The 17,149-nt window shown below is 40.5% G+C and overlaps 1 long non-coding RNA gene across 1 annotated transcript in view; it reads left to right on the top strand.

Moving 5' to 3' along the window:
- LOC311221174 overlaps positions 1–5,903 on the top strand; it is a 98,198-nt gene extending 92,295 nt beyond the window's left edge. Inside the window, exon 4 of the long non-coding RNA XR_014619296.1 lies at positions 5,237–5,903. This is a non-coding gene — a long non-coding RNA (uncharacterized lncRNA). The remainder of the gene's footprint in view (positions 1–5,236) is intronic.
- The last annotated feature ends 11,246 nt before the right edge of the window (positions 5,904–17,149 follow it).

The following is a 17,149-nucleotide window of genomic DNA, read 5'->3' as shown; positions in this document are numbered from 1 at the left end:
TATTAAGGGTCTACACACATGAGTCTGGTCCTTTCATATCTGACCTTCATGAGTGCAATACAGTTTTTTTAATTTGAAAGTATGACAAGGACCTTAGCCAGCAAAATTAAAGGCAAATACAAGTAATCTGAGAGGGCTTAGCTATTATTCAGGTGGCATCTTGAGATGCAGGGCAGTGGGGAATGTGGCAGCAGTGGTCACATTTCAAGAAGCATTATTCCTCCCAGGGAAATGTGGAAGTTCAACATTTGTTATTTACCACTCTAGCAGTTTCTGTTTCATTTCTGCTGTCACTCGCAGCATTCATACTACATCGGAAGTCAGCTGAAAACTGTTTTTTTTTTTTTTTTTTTTTTTTTTTATGAGTTATAAAGTCAATATTCAGCCAAGTGAGTCTCTAAGGCTACAAAACCCATGTCTTTCTTTCTTGTCTTTTCTCTTCTTTGTATCTGGCAATATCTTGGAACTTTTACTTCCATATTAACTCTGTTTCCCCTGTTTTGAAACTAACTCCAAAAACCTGCACTTTTTTTGAAGCAAGGAGAGGCCTGTTTGCTGCAGTCCATTAACAGTCTATCAGTACACTTTGCTCTCAACTTATTTACATTTGAGTCCTTGCTTATAATGAAATCATTGCTGCTGAGCATAGAGTATTGCTACATGAACACAGATCAGTTTGCTTGGTTTTTGTGTACATTAATAAATTAGGGAAGATCAAATATCTCATGGAACTGACACATACAGAACTGATCCTGAAGTAACCTTGTAGTCACTGTTCCAAGTTCAAGAGAGTGCATTAAGCCATTGCTCTGGAAAGGCAGTCCCAACAGCAAACAAAGATGGTGATTGAATGTTAGGTGATAAATGAGGTACAAGATAACAATTAGCTTCTGTATTTGCAAATAAAGCACAAATTCAGGTGGTAGATTGCGTACTTGCAGATAAAGTGTTAATTGGATGAAGAACTTGAAAGCCTGGAGTACTGGAAGCTCAGAGCCATGGACAAGGTGTAATTGTGCTTAAATAGATAATGCAAAATTGCAAGGAAATGAGAAGAAGAAAAACTGAAGTTGTTAATTTAAACATACATAATTAAATGAGAAAAATAAATTAATAGTTTCCATGGTGCTTTGCAATAGCTATGGGAAGTTTTAACTAAAACTGTGTGTTTTTTAAGAGTGTTTTATTGTGTTCTATATTTTATTTATTTTTTAACCTAATAATTAAAGCTGATTCCTGACCAGTTCCAGAATACCATTCTCTATAACATTTCTCCAACTAGCTACTCCTGTCACTCTAAGTAATGATTAAATCATAACAAAAAGCTACATTAAGAGTTTAGAGAAATATAAATACAGAAATCCATTTATAACTTAACTTGTAGTGAAGTGAAGGAAAAGGGGAAGAAAATAAAAAGAAAAAAAGAGAAAGAGAAAATAGATTTAAAAACAAAGAAAAAAATACATTAAAAAAAAAGAAAGAAAAAGAAAAAAAGACAGAAAAAAAAAAATTACAGCTGGGTAACAAAGAAAATATATTGCAATAAGTGCCAAAGAGAATTTTAGTGTATGCAGCTGAAAAATCTAAGATGGCAAAAAGAGATCCAAAGCGTCTTTACAAAGATAAAAAGATGGATAAAAGTATTTTTACATTTTTTACAATGTAAAATACTTTGTAAAAGTATTTTTACAATACTTTTACAAAGTATTTTTTAAAGATACAGAGGCAGATCTATAAATTAAAAAAAAAAAAAGAAAAAAAAAGATATTCTAAGAATAAAACGGATCCTACACACACTGGGATTCTATACATAAATGGTTATGATAAAGCTGTGAATAGACTTACAACCCAGAAAAAGTCAAGATTATTTCTGCTTTACATTTGGAAATAATAAGGACATTTTTATTATATAAGGATGTTCTCTAATGAGGTTAATAAGTACATTCCAGTCAATAAATAGATGTTAAACAACATATGTCACCCAAATAACTTTTATCCAAGAGTCTTAAAAGACTTGGATGAGGGGAATGTTCATATACTGATAATTAGTAATAAACCTCAAAATAGAAGGGAAATGCCAGAAAACAGGGAGAATGTTGCTGTGCCAATACTGAGAAAGGACAAGTGGTCCTATCCAAGTAGCCTTAGCCAGTTAGAAAGAATGGTTTTGGGAATCAGTTGGTCAGGAGTCAAAGGACTGCTCACAGCTGATTAAGGAAAATGAATTTTTTCAGATAGATTTCATTTCTGAGTAAAGCTGCTATTAGAACATGTAACACAACAGATATTCTCCAAATTTACCTGAAATGGTAAAGGGGTGAAGAACTGGCTATCAGCCTGTTCTAAAAATGGGAATGAAAAAAAATGGGGTTTTCTACCGGGATTTTCTGCAGGGAACTGGACCACCACTAGTGTCTGTCCACATTTTCATCGATAATGTGATTGTAATGCTGAAATCAGTTGGTGGGGACAATCAAATATAATGTGGTCTGCTTCACTTAATAGGTGGAGGCAGTTCTGACATTTGTATAATGCTGAATTAAAGGTGAACATTGAAAGCAATCTGCACCTGCAAAATCAGGGACTGCACCCTGGTCAGTAGCATCCAAGAAGGCCCCAAGAATTGCACAAAACTCCAGCTCTGCTGTGGCAAGAGGAGGGCAGTGCTATCCATGCAGTACAGCGGCATAAGAAATTGGGGTTCATCATTATGCTCCACAATGGTGAAAACAGGTCTGAAATAAATTTTTTTGGGAGGTTATGGATCAGCCAAAAATTGGTGGTCTACAGTGAGAGGCTTAAAGACCCACTCTATTCAGTTTATTGAAGGGAAGGTTGGAAAACGACCTGATTACAGTGAACAATTACCTGTATGGAGAGTGGATCAGGCCTACAGGACTCTTTAATCTAATAGAGGAAGGGATATGAAGAATGTGTGGCCAGCAATTGGAGCAGAACAGATTCAAACGAGAAATTAGTTGCAATCTTTACCAGGGAGGCTCGCCAATCTTCAGATGAGTTACCATGGGAGGCTGCAGGACTTGCATCTCTGGGTGTTTTGGGGAAGCTTAACACAAGGAACAGATCAGTCAAAGAGACACCCTTGAGCTCAGTGCAGGAGAGAGCAGATGAAATGCTGTGGCCTGCAATGCTCAGGTGTCAGACTGGTGTGGTCTAATGAGTCCTTCCAGCCTCAAGCTTTGGCAAATTGTGGATCAATAATGGTAACAGCCATCATACTCACAATGGTAACCACAACTGCAACAGTAACAGCAACATACTTTTGAATCATTATGTTGTGCCTGAAATGTAAAGGGCCAAATCCTAGCTAAGGGATGTTGCTCAGGAAAGTGGATTATCCTGTGTGGGAAAGAGATAAGGTTTGGGGCCTTCAAAGAGGCCTTCTGCTTCAGAATGGTTGTCTTGAGGTGAGATGAGGAGACAGCTGACCAGATGTGACACCTATGTCCTGCCATCTTATGATGTGGCACTGCTGGAAAAGGACCACAGCAGCACCTGAGGCCCCTGTGCCCCCTTTCTCTGCTCCCCAAATGTGCCATTTCTGTGGAGCATCAGCACCTGTACCCTCAGAGGTGTAGGCAGAAGGGATTAGTCAAAGAGACGAGTCCATCACTAACTCTCATTTGTGAAAAACGTAATTGACTATGGCATTCTTCCTTACTGGGGAAAAATGGGGACCCTGTAAGGCATCCATGGTCAGGCTGTAGATGAAAACTTCACAAAGATTTAAAGTAATCTAATCATAACTTTGGGTACATCTTCTTCTCCTTGACCTGATCATCATCTTTCATGTAATTAGCACCTACTATCTACCAGATTAAACTAAGCAAACTTTCATTTGACATATCCTGTATAAAACTCTCAGGAGGTTAACATTTTTAAATGAATGGGATTGTGGAGTACCCTTCTCCCATAGCTTCAAGCGTGAGGCATTGATAAAACCTTCCCGTGGGCCTTTCTGGGGAGAAGCTACCCTGAAGCTGTGGCATGGATGTTGAACCACAGGTGACTAAAACACCCTTTTGCTGCTTCACATCTGGAAGAGGCTCTGCACTTTGTAATGCCTGCTGCTGCTTTCCTTGCTTCCTCACAGGGAGACAGAAACCCTAAAACTTTCTCCAATGTGCTTAGAACTAACATATCAAACCATTCTTTGCTTGCTTTAGAAGAACTTAGTTGCGTATTTTCATGATCAAAATTTTCATATGTAACTATTCTAAATATAGAAATCTTTGCACAAATAATATATATATATATATTTATTTTGTTATTGCAGTTTGCAATATATGCAACACAGTGTAATAGATTTTGGCATTTCTACATGGACACTCTTAACAGTTGTATCAGCTATTTAAACGACTGATCAGTTCTTAGCAGGTACATTTATTTGCCTTTGCAGGCGTATTGTTTTGTCTCAAATCTGAAAGAAGATATCTTCTGAAAAATAAAATATACTTTTTTTCTCATGAATCGTATAGGTATTGTCATGCTCAGTACAAATTTTATGGTTTCAGTTTAATTTCTCTGTGCTGTGCCTGAGGACAAACCTTTGGATGTTTTGTGTCACATGTACTTTTTTGTAAAAAGGTAATGTTCTTGTTGAACATTTTTTTTTTATGTTATTCTTCTGCTTCTGGAGAAAAAAAAAAAAAAAAAGAAAAAAAAAGGCAAAAAAAGCTACATAAAGCAATTGCAAATATGCATGAAACTTTCTGGGAATTAACTTGATAAAATCACTAGTGAAAATTGGTTTTAGTGTATCCTTCAAGGCATTAGGATTGTGATTCTTGTTCTCATATGAGGCCTGAGGTGTTGGCAGTGTCATTGCTCCCAGAATGAACTGCTGACAGTTCACCGCAACAGTGCATACCTGAAGTCAGGCAGTGCAGGAGGGTTTGCAGTGTCAGGCTCTGTGACAAGCAGATGTGCTCTGGCCTGCAAGCTCCTGGGGTGAACAAGAAGTCATCAGCCCTCTGAGGGCAGCAGGATCGGCAGCCCTGTGGTGATGCAGAGTGCGCTCAGGCACCAGAATTGCAAATGTCCCTTTCTATTCCTCTTCCCCCTCTTTCCCTCATGAAGAGCAGGTCTCTGACACCATGACATTTATTTTATTCTCCAGCCACAGTCGTTCCAGATGCCCATAGAAATTAACAGGGGACATTATGACTAGTCTGGTTAACTCCTTTTTGTTTGTTTCTTTCTTTCTCTTTCCCAGTTTGACATACCTGGTGCGTTGGCACAGTCGCTTTGCAAAAACAAACAGTGAGAAGTGAACCCTCTGCGGGCAAACCATCAGCAGCAGGGGCAGCATCCCTTGAGCATGTATGGGTGGCATGGGCACACACAGCAGGACCACTGGCTCATGGGCAGCTGCTCCAGAAGGATGCGTTTCTGCAAGGGATGGTGCTGACATGTAGCAAGGATGAAGCATGATGGTATGGAAGAGCAGTGACTGGCACACCAGTTGGCCAGTGAAGGCTTTCTCCTTCTAAACCAAGCTTTGCAGCCCCAGATCCTGGTAAACGGGTGCCTCCAGGAGGTCAAGAAAGAGCCCGGATAGGCACAATGGCCAAGCACAGTGGTGGTTTACAGATCTAGGGCAGAGAGGAGCAGCTGGGTTGGCTGGGGTGGCACAGACCAACAGACCAGTCTGCAGCTGGCTGCCTGAAGTGGTTACAGATGCACCGCTGGACAGTGGAGTTGGAGAAAAGAGCTTTTGGGCCCCAGCTGAGTGCATAAACATTGTCCTTGGCTACCTGATACAGGCTGCTGTTTCCAGCCAGCAGAAATGTACAACTATTGTTACATTTGCAAAAACACCTGGTCTTTGGTTAACAAACAAGTTTATTTTACCAATGCCAAGTACTTAATAAAACACTTATTAGTAAAGTATTTTCTTCTGAGGTAACTTCTGTTTATTACACTTTTAGAATATGGGCTGTGATGACAGTCCTATTTTACTTCAGGTACAAAATACAGATGATCATACAATCAAAAATACAATGATTCCTAACTTCAGCCTTCCCACGTTCTGAATAAACGTTGGTCTTGCAACAGAACAAAAAGATGTTGGCTTTTATTTTGTTTTGCTTCTGCTTTATGTTGTCTTTAGGAAAACTTTTTCTATTGACATTCCTATGCAATGTGATTCAGGGTGTGCACACTATGGCATATTTTATTAACATGTAAGATGAAATATGCTACCCATTGCAAGCCTTAATAAATATGAAAGCGTGGCACAAGACAACAATGTCTGTGCCCACTGCAGAGCTTTAATTGCTTGGGAAAACTGAGCAAAAATTAACTTCACATGGTGAAGCTATAAAACAAATTAAGGACATTGAATCATCTGCAATGCCTCTGGTTATATCTGCTAAATATTTTCTAACCATTCTAAGAAAGCAAAACAGAAGGCAAACCCGCCATGAATAGAAACAATAATGGTCAGTAGCAAGCATTGCATGTTGTTTGAATGGAAAGCAATTTATCACTTCTGAAATAAAAGCTGTTTATTCTTGTGTTTCACTGTCTGTAGCAATCTTTACAATTTATCTGTGAAAAAGTGAGGCACTGTACTACTATTAGCATATGAATAGTTGACACACCAAATTGGCTGTACAATAACAGAAGGACATTTACTATTGGTGTTATGCACACAGACAAAGCAGCCATTTTGGGGGAAAAAAAAAAAAAAAAGAGAGAGAGGGAGAAAGAGGTGGTGAGGGTGTTTAACCCATTGCCTGTCTTTCTAGTTTCACACCACTGCTCTGATGGGGCAGCCTGGCAGAGCATCTGGAAGTCCCCAAAAACAAAAGCACCCAGGTTAAATTCCGGGACAAAGATCATACATGATAAATGTGCATCCAGACTAGAAATCCAGTGCAGAACAAGCGATTCTGTGCATCTTTGCCCAAGGCAGGGGGTGGCGGGGTGCAGAGGCTGCGCAGGAATGAAGCATTGCCGTGGTACAGTTTTATTTCACGGGCCTTGGGTCAGATGTGTGAAACTATTTCTCAAAGAGGCTGCATACATAATTGAGGCCCTATAAAGGGCTCTCAGTTGAAGTTGCCAGGCTACATTCATTTCAAAAGCAGGGCCATTTGTTATCAAATTTAAATTAACTCTCTCAGCGCTGACTTGGGGTTTACAGAACAGCATGTCAGGTGGCACTAGCTGTTGGAGGAAGGAGGAGCAGTGCCTGATAACTGGCAGCAGCATCATTTCACAAAGAACAGGAATCTTGGCTGCGTTTAGGCCTGTGAAGTGGTAATTTTAATAAAAATAATAATAACTTGAGGGGTATGTTTGTGCCTTATTGTCTCATAGGAGCCATGGTCCTCTCAATGTTTTTTTTTTTTTTTTGTTTGTTTGTTTGTTTGTTTTGTTGTTGTTGTTGTTTTTTGTTTGTTTGTTTTGTCTTAAAAAAAAATAAATCTTGATCTCAGCTTTAATTTGGAAATAAATTAGTAAATCAATTAGTAAATCAATACTTGCTGTTGTGTTCCTGCAAGTATACTATGTCTTCATCATCATCATCATCATCATCATCATTATTATTATTATTATTATTATTAATATTATTTAACGAGTTTTCAGCTGTTTAAATACACCGATAGGCATCTGGGAAGATATTTGTAAGTTTCATCCCTGTGTGAGCTACAACAGCTGGGCTTGATCCCGCAGTCTTATCTTGCACCAGCAGACCTGGTAGATGTGACTGCAATGTGACTTTTGTCACATTTCAGAATGACTAAGGAGAGAAAAGATGCCCAGGCCACACGCCCCAAAGCACAAGCATCCCTTCTCTGCGTTCAGTGATGTTCACTAGGTTCATGCTCTCCTTGTGCTTGCCTTCAGTAAATATTTTAACAGGTGAGTGCCATTGGCAAAATATTTGTGGAAAGCTTGTAGTGGATAGGGGAAGAGCAACTGGACCGGGACAATCCCAAGCCCAGTACAGGGTAAGTGGAAAATGGATTGAGAGCAGCCCTGAGGAGAAGGACCTGGGGGTGGTGGTTGATGAGAAGCTCAACATGGGCCAGCCATGTGTGCTGGCAGCCCAGAAAGCCACCCGTACCCTGGGCTGCACCAACAGCAACATGGACAGCAGGGTGAGGGAGGGGATTGTCCCCCTCTGCTCTGCTCCCATGAGACCCACCCAGAGCCCTGTGCTCAGCTCTGGGGCCCCAGCACAAGGACGACAGGGACATGTAAGAGGGGGCCCATAGGAGGCCACGAGGATGATCAAGAGGCTGGAGCACTTCTCCCATGGAGCCAGGCTGAGGGAGCTGGGGTTGTTTGGAATAATGTCTTTAAAGTAAAAAATAAGATATTTAAATTAGATATAAGGAGGAAATTCTTCATTCAGAGTGTGGTGAAGCCCAGGCCCAGGCTGCCCAAAGGAGCTGTGGCTGCCCCATCCCTGACAGTGCCCAAGGCCAGGCTGGATGAGGCCCTGGGCAACCTGATCTAATAGCTGGCATCCCTGTTCATGGCAGGGGGATTGGAACTAGAAGATCCTCAAGGTCCCTTCCAACCAGAAACATTCTCTCATTCTCTGAACTAATCTCAGAGCCTGGAAAGAAACCTTTGTGATGGGCACTTTTAATGCCCTGTCTGGTTTCACTCTCAGGGGATGCTGGACTCCTCTGGTCAGCAGAAACTCAACTGTGTAGTGCTGCAAGGTGCTGCAGCCCAGGTCCTCTGTGGTTCCTACCTTCAAAGAAATCCAGTGCCTGTGAAAGTGGGTGCCAGGCTGGGTAGAAGCCAGGGCAGTCAGGCAAAGCTTTACAGCCTGAGATCCAAAAGGAAAATATTTTGTTCAACAACTTAGGACCTTTTCAGCCAAATGTAATTGATGCGTGCAAAGCAGATTTTGAATCTGAGCAATGAAGTCAAAGAGTATGGGAAAGGGGAGAAGGGAAGGGAAGGGAAGGGAAGGGAAGGGAAGGGAAGGGAAGGGAAGGGAAGGGAAGGGAAGGGAAGGGAAGGGAAGGGAAGGGAAGGGAAGGGAAGGGAAGGGAAGGGAAGGGAAGGGAAGGGAAGGGAAGGGAAGGGAAGGGAAGGGAAGGGAAGGGAAGGGAAGGGAAGGGAAGGGAAGGGAAGGGAAGGGAAGGGAAGGGAAGGGAAGGGAAGGGAAGGGAAGCTAATTTTGCAATCTGCTCACAGATATGACAAGAGATTAGAAAATGGCTAAATTTATCAAATGAATTATTAATCATTAATTATTTGCTCTGTCTTGTCTTAAACTAGGTTTACTCAGGCTAATCAGCAAAGATATTCCAACAATTAAACCCAGCAGAACATCCCAGCTGTGCACATGATGTGTGTGTGCCTGAACATATTGTTGTACATTGCAGGCATTTTTAGCAAGAAACAGATGCCCATACTTTTAAAAATTCTGTATGAAGGACAATGACACTTTTCCCAGTAAGTTTTGTTTCAAAGTATTAAAGGTTCATAGTTTTAGAGCTTTAAAACCAGAATTTTTTATTCAATTCAATTTGACATTTCTATTTTCATATCCCTGAGAAATTAGCTTTCCTAGCTAAGTGTAAGACTTACCATTGTGAAGCTTAATGTACTGTGCTAAATATAACATTTTTAACTATCCGTGTTTTTCTTTCTTGAAACATAAGCCTAGAGCATTTAACATACATCCCTTCATCAGCATAAGATGCTGATTTGTCAGAGGCAAGTCAAGCCTGTTGTAGCTGTTGACACACAAGCCAGCAAGACTGAACTCATCTCTGTGGTATCTGAAACTCTGGTTTCAGAAAAATGGCAAGAATATCACTGCACACTGTACCACTAAATACCGAAATTACTTTTTCCCCATAAAAATGGACATTCTGGTTTTTAGTATTCATACAGCTAAAAACATAAATAATTGTTTAAGCAGTTAACAGGTGACTGCTTCAGGTTGTCTGTCATATTGGAGACTGATCTGTCCTGTAATCTACAAGTATTTTCTGAAAAATCAGAAGCAAAGACAAACTGAAATAAAAAGTCAGGATAGTGAAGTTACACAGGACAGCATTTACCCTTTGATTTTTTAAAAGAAAGATATGTCATGCATGCATGCTCCTACACAGCCCTGGATATTATCCTGAAACTACAAACCATTTGCTTATTCAAAGCTCTGTGCAGCTAACAATGCTACAGGGCTAGTAAATCCTACCAAGCACTCTTTGAGATTTGTGTTTATTTACTGGTGGAGGTAATGTACCATACTTGTGTATCCATGACAACACTGTAACATGCCAGAGCAGCACTAGGTCTTTTCTTGCTACTCCAATATGAGATTAAAAGTAAGAGGCTAAATCTTATTAAATAGCAGAAGCTTTTCAGAAGATAAAACGTAAAGTTTATGGGAGCATATGATAGTTGTTCATGGTACTATATTTGTGCTATTTCAATGCTTTTGTTAGGTTCATCTGCTGATTGTAAATAGCACATAATGGTGAGCATACAAGGAGAGATAAAACTTTGCAGTTTCTTCCAGAGTTCTTAATGCAGGAACGTGGCTCAACAGTGTCAAGCTTGAACTGCTAAGAATATCCATTTTAAGGAGTATTAAATTGGATCATACTGTAATTTCTGTCTTTTCTTGAAAGGTGTTTCTGGTTCTTAACTATTTTTCTTTCACATGAAAAATACTTTGATTAAGAATGTTACGTAATCCAGTGGATTAGTAATGTAATTGCCTATTTATATTTATAAATCCATGCATTCTCTCAGTGCATTTGTGTTTGCCATGGCATTGATATGTTATATTGATATGATTGAGATGCAAATCATGTATATGTTGTGGAATTTAGACATAAAATGAGAATTCAATTCTTTATAAGCCATTGTTTTACTTAATGTTACTCCCAATTATGTTATGATTGCTTTGACAAAGGTTCCACATTTAAAGGTTTAGAAAAGCACCTTGAAAAGTTAAAACAAATTAACTCTGTGCAAGCAAATCAATGCAATAGAGAAAGAATTCTTTTGCTAGCAGTAGTCCTCAGAACAATATTTATCTTCTCACTCTTCAATAAATAACATGATAGGTCAAATTCTATCATAAGTTTTTGGGCATTCATAGATTTAAATGACAAAAGATTTTGATTTAATATATCAGATGTCCTCTGACTATATTTCATTTTCCAGATGTGTTAGTATTCAAGCTATTGTACAAAGTATGGGTTTAACATGTTACCTATCATCTGATCACAGGATAAAGAGAGTTTTCTGTTTTAATATTGTCTGTTACAGACAGTCAATTGATTCACTATGATTAGAGGTGAAGAAGTCCTGAAACAATCAGTAAGCCTTAGCTGGAACCAACCTATTAAACAATTCATTAAACAATATGAATTAGGATACAGCAGCTCTGGAAATTACACAAAAAGGACCTCTTGGACAGTACACAGTATCTTCTTATTGGTTTTCAGAATAACAGCAAAATAAAATGCAGAAGAGAGACATGGGTTTTAGTTTGCTGCTGATTTAATTTTATCATCAGACTTCAGGATGAGAGGGAGTGACTTAGACAAGAGTTTTTTGTGTGCGTGTCTACTTCCTGACGTGTGCACTCACAAAGAAAGCTGTGAGTTTGGGGTGGGATGTGGGGATATAATCATTCCTATTGCTATCTTAGCTAGCACTTACTCTGTGAACTCAGGGGAAGCCTTGTGCTAAAGGCACCCATCTAAGTGCCTAACTTGCATTTTGAGCACAGAAAGGAGTGGAAGTTCATTCCGGTGCTATTCTAAGGTGTATTTAACTGTCTGGCATCCCCAGTGTTGCAAGAACAATATTTTTCATGATTCCAGTTTTGATACTGATGTCAAATTGCCGTCTAAACAGCAGTGCAGAAATTCCTCTTTGAGCAATCTTTCTCCCTTTTCAGGTCATAGGCCGATGCTGTTCTGTCTCCTTTAATATATTCCTGTGATGTTGTTGTATAGACTTATAGAATCATAGAATCATAGAATATCCTGAGTTGGAAGGGACCCTTAAGGATCATCAAGTCCAACTCTTGACACCGCACAGGTCTACCCAAAAGTTCAGACCATGTGCCTAAGTTCACAGTCCAATCTCTTCTTAAATTCAGACAAGCTTGGTGCAGTGACCACTTCCCTGGGGAGCCTGTTCCAGTGTGCAACCACCCTCTCTGTGAAGAACCCCCTCCTGACGTCCAGCCTAAATTTCCCCTGCCTCAGCTTAACCCCGTTCCCGCGGGTCCTGTCACTAGTGTTAATGGAGAAAAGGTCTCCTGCCTCTCGACACCCCCTTACGAGGAAGTTGTAGACTGTGATGAGGTCTCCCCTCAGCCTCCTCTTCTCCAGGCTGAACAGGCCCAGTGACCTCAGCCGTTCCTCGTACGTCTTCCCCTCCAGGCCTTTCACCATCTTCGTAGCCCTCCTCTGGACACTTTCCAACAGTTTCATGTCCTTTTTATACTGTGGTGCCCAGAACTGCACACAGTACTCGAGGTGAGGCCGCACCAGCGCAGAGTAGAGCGGGACAATCACCTCCCTTGACCTACTAGCGATGCCGTGCTTGATGCACCCCAGGACACGGTTGGCCCTCCTGGCTGCCAGGGCACACTGCTGGCTCATATTCAACTTGCTGTCTACCATGACCCCCAGATCCCTCTCTTCTAGGCTGCTCTCCAGCGTCTCATCGCCCAGTCTGTACGTGCAGCCAGGGTTTCCCCGTCCCAGGTGCAGGACCCGGCACTTGCTCTTATTGAACTTCATGCGGTTGGTGATCGCCCAGCTCTCCAACCTGTCCAGATCCCTCTGTAAGGCCTTTACGCCCTCATTTGAGTCCACAACTCCTCCAAGTTTGGTGTCGTCAGCAAACTTACTCAAAATACCCTCTATTCCTACATCCAGATCATTTATAAAAACATTGAAAAGTACCAGCCCTAAAATGGAGCCTTGAGGGACCCCACTGGTGACCGCCCGCCAGCCTGACGCAGCCCCATTTACCATAATCCTTTGGGCCCTGCCCGTTAGCCAATTGCTCACCCATCGTATGATGCTTTTATTTAGCTGTATGGTGGACATTTTGTCCAGTAGAATCCTATGGGAAACCGTGTCAAAAGCCTTGCTGAAGTCCAAAAAAATCACATCAGCTGGTTTCCCTTGGTCCACCATACGGGTGATCTTATCATAAAAGGAAATCAGGTTAGTTAGGCAGGACCTACCCTTCACAAACCCATGCTGGCTGGGACCAATGACTGCTTTGTCCCCCAGGTGCGCCTCAATAAGACCGAGAACCAACTTCTCCATGACTTTACCAGGCACTGACGTGAGACTGACAGGCCTGTAATTGCTCGGGTCTTCTTTCTGACCCTTCTTGAAAATTGGCACAACATTTGCCAGCTTCCAGTCTACCGGGACCTCTCCAAATTCCCAGGATCGTTGAAAAATAATTGAAAGAGGTTCCGCGATGACATCCGCCAGCTCTTTCAGCACCCGGGGATGAATCCCATCCGGACCCATGGACTTGTAGGGATCCAGGTGGAGTAGCAAATCCCGCACACGTTCAGGGTCAGGGGTCTTAACACAGAAGACTCCTAAAGACAAAGTAAAATGAAGATCCAGCCAAAGTCTTCCCCATAGCAGAAGGAGATGGGAACGAGATCTACTCCCTTTCAGTAGTTTTGGTTTCACATGTATTAGGAGGTAAATATCTCACATGATAGTATCAGTTCCATAGACAAGGATTCTCCCTTATCCAGTGATCCCATCTAACTTGCCCGTGGGTGCCTTTTTTGGGGACCATAGGGAGGGATGCTGTGCCTGTGGCTGCTCAGAGGCTGGTGAAGAATGGAAGAGCGCACGAGACAAGAAGGGCCACCAACCATGCTGGCAGCAACTTTCCCTCCAGTGGCTGTCACTATTTATTTATCATTAATACTTATGCACCCCAAGATCAGATCTCCTTTAGTGTTTCTGCCCAACAGTAAGAAATGTTAGTTTGCAAGTGATGGTAGACTGAATCTCATGCAGTAAGTCAATATAAAAAGAAGGCAGCAAGTTAAGGGAAGGCTGAAACAAGCAACAAACTGAAAATTAAAATAGTTTGCCAAAAATACTTGTTAAAAATGAAAGGCATTGGCATCCTGGCTTGTATAAGAAGCAGTGTGGCCAAGCAGGGCTAGGGAAGTGATCGTCCCCCTGTACTCGGCTCTGGTGAGGCCGCACCTCAAGTACTGTGTTCAGTTTTGGGCCCCTTGCTACAAGAAGGACATCGAGGTGCTCGAAAGAGTCCAGAGAAGGGCAACGAAGCTGGTGAGGGGCCTGGAGAACAAGTCCTATGAGGAGCGGCTGAGGGAGCTGGGATTGTTCAGCCTGGAGAAAAGGAGGCTCAGGGGCGACCTTATCGCTCTCTACAGGTACCTTAAAGGAGGCTGTAGCGAGGTGGGGTTTGGTCTGTTCTCCCACGTGCCTGGTGACAGGACAAGGGGGACTGGGCTTAAGTTGCGCCAGGGGAGTTTTAGGCTAGATGTTAGGAAGAACTTCTTTACCGAAAGGGTTGTTGGGCATTGGAACAGGCTGCCCAGGGAAGTGGAGTCACCATCCCTGGAAGTCTTTAAAAGACATTTAGATGTAGAGCTTAGGGATATGGTTTAGTGGGGACTGTTAGCGTTAGGTCAGAGGTTGGACTCTATGATCTTGAGATCTCTTCCAACCTAGAAATTCTGTGATTCTATGATATAGTGTGGAATGTATATGAAATTTGAGGCCAATAACTTTTCTATTGAGACATGAGACACGGCATTGTTGCGTATGACAAAACAATTCCTCTTTGCATCTGCCCCCCGTGTTCCACAATGCATCCAGGATAGGTCTGTGGACTGTAAAACCCAGTTTCAGTTCCAGTGCATAACCACAGTCCTCACAGCTGTGTGGTGATCAACATTGAGTGGCCAGCAGCACTTCTACTGCAAATCTATATCTATCAATAAAACTAAACTAAAACTATCATTAAAACACTGCATTTTATGAAATATTATATTAAAAATACATTAAAAAGCAAAATAAATACCTTAAAGAATAAGCAACATGACGTCCTTTTCTGCAATCTATTTCCCAATTGCCCAAATAAATGTTGGGCAATTTTAGGAACTAAAATCCAAATGCAGGAGTGGGGAAAAGTTTAGCTGTTCTACAAATAGAATACTGTAAATTTTGCTTGTATTGTCTAAGAGTAAGGTAGGGCAGTGGGACTGACAAAGATAAAGATATAGGTGATAAACTTGCATTTTTGATTAGTGATGTGAACCAAACCGAGAAAATAGTAACTATGGAAAGATCTTGCATGGCCTTATAGTTTTCTCCTCATCAAAATATTTTTCCTGTTTATTTTTTTTCCTCTGCATGTCAGCAACCAGAGTGTTTGAACAATAACACTTTCTTAATAACAGGATTTGCCATTCTTATCAACTATGTTATAGCAACCTGTCAAAGTTTTACTCAAATGCATCCTATTGACAAAATTCAGCCCATAGTTAACAAATGTGTAAGGTATGTAATATTTTCTGTTTGAAAACATCCCATTAGGTAAACTGTTTTTGAAGATCTCAGCTGATATTACGTGTTCAAAATGCAAGAAAGAAAAAATATTTTTATTTATTAGAGTCCAGATGTTCATTTATCTGTTGTTCATACGTACATCTGCATACCGTTTACATAGCAAGAAAACACCAATGATTTTTAAATTTAGCTAATGTGTCACAGTTATGCAGTTGCAGATCTGGAACAAGTATAAAATCTCATATTAGTAAGGAAATATATAAAACAGCGATTTATACTTTACATTTTGTTTGTAGGATGACATTATTGACTCCGCTAGACAGAAACAGTTCCCATTACAAAAGTGGAAGTGGTCTGAAGAGATTTTGTTAAATGTGGCTCTGCTGCTGACATCATTGACTGGAAACATAAGTCACAATACAGTACCACAAATTGAGTTGCCATCAGTTGCTCTGGGCACAAAACAGACAGCTAGCAACAGGTATATTGTAAAAAAGATTTATAGGTTCTATTTGATTCAGATAAGCATCCAAAAGCATTTAGGGTGGTTACTGGGATGGACTAATGGAAGGGATGCTAGTATGTTTCAGATGATGTTTTAGGGTACCTAAAAACAACCAGTTTGATGGAAGCAGCTGTTTCCACTATTGAAGTCTCTAATGTGCTTACCCAAAGCACATACCTTCAATATAAAGGTACTGGAAATGCAGTGACATTGCATGAACTTTGCACAGCAGTAATCTGATCGCAACATCGTTAATTATTGCAGAGAATGTGCATAGGCAAAAATGGAAAGCAAGGAACAGCAGTTGTCATGATTAACTAAACATGCCTCAGAAAAGAAATAAGTAATCACAGCTGCAAACAGCATTTCAGCTGATCCTTACACAGAAAGGATTAAGGAAGAGTACCTGCTTCAGAAATGGGTTAGGTTGCCAGTGGGTTTGTTTCTTTCTTCCTTTTAAAGGTCCAGTTGTGAATTTCATTGCATCCTCTAAACCCTGAAGTTTATGCAAATTGAAATCTTCTATTCTTATTTCTGGTGCTATTATACCTTTAATATTTTCTCAAATTCTCCTTGTATATATAAAAAAGTAGACTTTTTTATTTTATATTTAAATATAAACTGAGGTTGGTTCTGTAGCCTCATCCTTAATAACATATTGATGTTTCGCCAGAGTTGAGGTGGATTTTAAATACTATAAAGGTGCATTGTCTTTACTTCCTCAGAAAGGACTGCAAGACTCTTCCACTAAAACTTGTTGGAGGCATGTTTGAAGTTTCTTTTAATGGTCCTAATCCCAAAATATGCACAACCATACTGAGTTTTGCAGTACAATATGAATAATACCATACAAAATTTGATAAAACAGATTATAGAAGTACTATTCTTATTAAAAATATATATCTAAAAACCAGATTTTAGTCTGTCAAGATGTTTAAGAAGAATTCATATATCTGTATTTAAGTTCAGTTCACTGAGTAAAATGTTATTTTTTCATTTTCAAATGCTTAAATGTAAGTGATGCGCAATTTGACTTTACAATTATAGTTTTTTCTAATGCGTTTTTTTTGCCAAAATTTGAACT

Source organism: Netta rufina, assembly GCF_964035555.1.
Source record: "Netta rufina genome assembly, chromosome: Z".
In the NCBI taxonomy this organism is placed as follows: Eukaryota; Metazoa; Chordata; class Aves; order Anseriformes; family Anatidae; genus Netta; species Netta rufina.
This window is presented reverse-complemented; position numbering and strand designations above follow the sequence as displayed.